Below are 5,000 nucleotides of genomic sequence, written 5' to 3'. Positions count from 1 at the left end.
AACGTCGATGTTCATGTGTCCTGCAGTTCACATGTCGACGCGCAATTTGCTGCGTTCTTCATCGACCCACGAGCCGAGTGATCCACCGTCCTGGGTGATCTTTTCCTTTTCAGTCTCCCACTGTCTCTTTCAAGACAGTAGCATTTGCGGGACTGAGGCGTCTGACGGCCCCTGTTCCACTATTTTTTTGTGTCCAACGGCCTCACAGCCGATGGGCGTCGTACGGCTCCACACCGGAGCGGACAGGCACTCGGGCGAACGTCATTCAAAACCGGCGCCAGGCGCCAGGTACCGCAGGCCAGCCGCTCCAGAGCTTCAGCGCTCGTACCACACAACAACAACACTTCCGCTAGTTTTGAGAGGCACGCGTGGTTCCGCACGCGGCGCACGGCCACTGCCGTACAGGTAGCGTGTTGCGCGACACGACACGCACATCGAAAGACATGCAGTCTAGTCGGTAATGATCCTTCCGCAGGTTCACCTACGGAAACCTTGTTACGACTTTTACTTCCTCTAAATGATCAAGTTTGGTCATCTTTCCGGTAGCATCGGCAACGACAGAGTCGATGCCGCGTACCAGTCCGAAGACCTCACTAAATCATTCAATCGGTAGTAGCGACGGGCGGTGTGTACAAAGGGCAGGGACGTAATCAACGCGAGCTTATGACTCGCGCTTACTGGGAATTCCTCGTTCATGGGGAACAATTGCAAGCCCCAATCCCTAGCACGAAGGAGGTTCAGCGGGTTACCCCGACCTTTCGGCCTAGGAAGACACGCTGATTCCTTCAGTGTAGCGCGCGTGCGGCCCAGAACATCTAAGGGCATCACAGACCTGTTATTGCTCAATCTCGTGCGGCTAGAAGCCGCCTGTCCCTCTAAGAAGAAAAGTAATCGCTGACAGCACGAAGGATGTCACGCGACTAGTTAGCAGGCTAGAGTCTCGTTCGTTATCGGAATTAACCAGACAAATCGCTCCACCAACTAAGAACGGCCATGCACCACCACCCACCGAATCAAGAAAGAGCTATCAATCTGTCAATCCTTCCGGTGTCCGGGCCTGGTGAGGTTTCCCGTGTTGAGTCAAATTAAGCCGCAGGCTCCACTCCTGGTGGTGCCCTTCCGTCAATTCCTTTAAGTTTCAGCTTTGCAACCATACTTCCCCCGGAACCCAAAAGCTTTGGTTTCCCGGAGGCTGCCCGCCGAGTCATCGGAGGAACTGCGGCGGATCGCTGGCTGGCATCGTTTATGGTTAGAACTAGGGCGGTATCTGATCGCCTTCGAACCTCTAACTTTCGTTCTTGATTAATGAAAACATACTTGGCAAATGCTTTCGCTTCTGTTCGTCTTGCGACGATCCAAGAATTTCACCTCTAACGTCGCAATACGAATGCCCCCGCCTGTCCCTATTAATCATTACCTCGGGTTCCGAAAACCAACAAAATAGAACCGAGGTCCTATTCCATTATTCCATGCACACAGTATTCAGGCGGGCTTGCCTGCTTTAAGCACTCTAATTTGTTCAAAGTAAACGTGCCGGCCCACCGAGACACTCAACAAAGAGCACCCTGGTAGGATTTAAACGGGGTCCGCCTCGGGACGCGAAAGCACCCCTTCGGCTCGCCCCACCGGCAGGACGTCCCACGATACATGCCAGTTAAACACCGACGGGCGGTGAACCAACAGCGTGGGACACAAATCCAACTACGAGCTTTTTAACCGCAACAACTTTAATATACGCTATTGGAGCTGGAATTACCGCGGCTGCTGGCACCAGACTTGCCCTCCAATAGATACTCGTTAAAGGATTTAAAGTGTACTCATTCCGATTACGGGGCCTCGGATGAGTCCCGTATCGTTATTTTTCGTCACTACCTCCCCGTGCCGGGAGTGGGTAATTTGCGCGCCTGCTGCCTTCCTTGGATGTGGTAGCCGTTTCTCAGGCTCCCTCTCCGGAATCGAACCCTGATTCCCCGTTACCCGTTACAACCATGGTAGGCGCAGAACCTACCATCGACAGTTGATAAGGCAGACATTTGAAAGATGCGTCGCCGGTACGAGGACCGTGCGATCAGCCCAAAGTTATTCAGAGTCACCAAGGCAAACGGACCAGACAAGCCAATCCGATTGGTTTTGATCTAATAAAAGCGTCCCTTCCATCTCTGGTCGGGACTCTGTTTGCATGTATTAGCTCTAGAATTACCACAGTTATCCAAGTAACGTGGGTACGATCTAAGGAACCATAACTGATTTAATGAGCCATTCGCGGTTTCACCTTAATGCGGCTTGTACTGAGACATGCATGGCTTAATCTTTGAGACAAGCATATGACTACTGGCAGGATCAACCAGGGAGCTGCGTCAACTAGAGCTGAGCAGCCGGCCGCCCGGGAGTGTGTCCCGGGGGCCCGCGCGAACACGCAAGCGTCCGCTCAATTATTCTGCAAACAGGAGGAGGCCGAGCTCCCCTGCACGATACACCTCGAAACCCTCTCAGGTCCCGGCGGCGCGCAGCGCCGTCCTAGGTACTTGGTCGGTTTCGAGAGAGGCGCAATCGCCCGGAGTTAGGCGAGTAGACGGTTTTAGTGCGAACACCCTTGCTCCCAACTGAGCTTGCCGCTGCCGACAGAGGCCCGGGAGCGTGCTGTCGTGGCATTGCCGGCGGGAGACAACACACGCCACCTATGGTGACCGGCAGCTCCAACGCCAGCGCCACACAAGGGCAAAGCCCCACTTGGGTGCAGAAGCGAACTCTCCCAGCACAGCGCACGCGCCAACACGTCCGCACAACTGCGATACAAACCACCTGCGAGAACCGCTGGGGCGACCGAGCAGCAGACGGCGTCGCGGCGCCGAGTGCCAGGCGGCGGCGCATCCTCAACGCACACAGTCCTCAATCAGACCAGCACACTGCAGATGTCCACCGCGCTTCGCACCGGGCTCGGCTGAACCAACTTTGGCCGCCAGGCGCCGCGTGCAGGGTGCGCCGCAGCGTAGCTGCACCGCCTGCCGGGCCCGTCGGCTGGCGCTCCTGCCACTCGGCGCCCCCCACCAGCCGCCTGTTGCGCGTGCGCCCACGCAGCGCGCGGCCAACACGCCGGGCGGCCCCCCTTCACCGGCCGGGAACAGTCCCACCAAGCCACCGCCGCGTATCGCTTCATACCCACATGGACCTAGTCACGTGTGTGGATGTGGCGGGTACCGCTGAAACAACCGGTTAATAGCTGTACCGATCGTCGCCATCACAGATTCACCTCCAGCGTGAACAACCGCTCAACAACGGATTTCCAGTTCATTTGCGTATCTTGGGCAGTAAACGTAGATGTCCACCTACATTTGCGAATTCAACAATTCTTGCATGCCAGGATGTCATGTGTCACGACACGCTACATCAGACCACATACACACTGCGACATGTGCAGAAGAGAACACGTGGAAGGTGGCCCGCGCACGTATGCGATGTCCCTTCCGCGATCCACTGTCAACCGGCATCTGCGGCATGTCCCAGATATGGAACGCGGTCCACCAGGGTAGCACTTTGTGTGAGGCAATACGACAAAGTCGGAATACACGCGTCACTACATCAGACGGCTCACGCTGACCTGACCTGACCTGACCTGACCTGACCTGACTCACCGCACCACCACCCCCAGCGACCCAGGGTGACATACAATGCGTTCGTACGTTCCTCCCACACGCCTCTACGGCGTACCACAGTGCAACCTAGCTGTTATTGGGAGACGAGACAAGTAGCATCGAGCACAACATATGGAAATTGAGATTCGACACCGTTGGGCACAGCCAGCGTACGGTCACACGTATCACACTACTTCACTCTGTACGTAACGACCGATGATCGGTACAGCGTGTGGGTTACGCGTACGACATCAGCGGACAATGGACACAGACCATACCACGACGTACACTGAGGGCGTCGACATCTGAATGCAACTGAACAGCTGCGAGGCTCATTTAACACTCAAACGCCAGACCGACCAGCTTGAGAGGACAGAGACACAAAGAGGGGGACAGAGGGGGGGGGGGGCGGCGATATAGTCCTATTGCAGTACAATTGACAGTGGATAGCGGGAATATGTGGAAAGTAAGCAACACTCGCAAGACATCTACATGAGGATAACAACGACACCAGAGATTCCGAGCAGTGAACTATGTTAGGCAAAGGGACAACGTGGGTTAGGTTAAGGGACAACGTGGGTTAGGTTAAGGGACAACGTGGGTTAGGTTAAGGGACAACGTGGGTTAGGTTAAGGGACAACGTGGGTTAGGTTAAGGGACAACGTGGGTTAGGTTAAGGGACAACGTGGGTTAGGTTAAGGGACAACGTGGGTTAGGTTAAGGGACAACGTGGGTTAGGTTAAGGGACAACGTGGGTTAGGTTAAGGGACAACGTGGGTTAGGTTAAGGGACAACGTGGGTTAGGTTAAGGGACAACGTGGGTTAGGTTAAGGGACAACGTGGGTTAGGTTAAGGGACAACGTGGGTTAGGTTAAGGGACAAATTGAGTTAGGTTAAGGGACAACGTGGGTTAGGTTAAGGGACAAATTGAGTTAGGTTAAGGGACAAATTGAGTTAGGTTAAGGGACAAATTGAGTTAGGTTAAGGGACAAATTGAGTTAGGTTAAGGGACAACGTGGGTTAGGTTAAGGGACAAATTGAGTTAGGTTAAGGGACAAATTGAGTTAGGTTAAGGGACAAATTGAGTTAGGTTAAGGGACAAATTGAGTTAGGTTAAGGGACAAATTGAGTTAGGTTAAGGGACAACTTGAGTTAGGTTAAGGGACAACTTGAGTTAGGTTAAGGGACAACTTGAGTTAGGTTAAGGGACAACTTGAGTTAGGTTAAGGGACAACTTGAGTTAGGTTAAGGGACAACTTGAGTTAGGTTAAGGGACAACTTGAGTTAGGTTAAGGGACAACTTGAGTTAGGTTAAGGGACAACTTGAGTTAGGTTAAAGGACAACTTGAGTTAGGTTAAGGGTCAACT

At 53.6% G+C, this 5,000-nt stretch overlaps 2 non-coding genes across 2 annotated transcripts in view; both read right to left on the bottom strand.

Moving 5' to 3' along the window:
- Positions 1-97, bottom strand: part of LOC126317900 (5.8S ribosomal RNA) — a 155-nt gene extending 58 nt beyond the window's left edge. Inside the window, exon 1 of the ribosomal RNA XR_007557007.1 lies at positions 1-97. This exon is cut by the window's left edge and continues 58 nt beyond it. This is a non-coding gene — a ribosomal RNA (5.8S ribosomal RNA).
- Positions 98-458: 361 nt separating this feature from the next.
- On the bottom strand, positions 459-2,351 carry LOC126317845 (small subunit ribosomal RNA). Its single transcript, XR_007556957.1, has one exon. It is a non-coding gene; the product is annotated as a small subunit ribosomal RNA (ribosomal RNA).
- Between the last annotated feature and the right edge of the window lie 2,649 nt (positions 2,352-5,000).

Source organism: Schistocerca gregaria, unplaced genomic scaffold (assembly GCF_023897955.1).
Source record: "Schistocerca gregaria isolate iqSchGreg1 unplaced genomic scaffold, iqSchGreg1.2 ptg000649l, whole genome shotgun sequence".
In the NCBI taxonomy this organism is placed as follows: Eukaryota; Metazoa; Arthropoda; class Insecta; order Orthoptera; family Acrididae; genus Schistocerca; species Schistocerca gregaria.
Note: the sequence above shows the minus strand (reverse complement) of the source record. Positions and strands in the feature narration are given on the sequence as shown.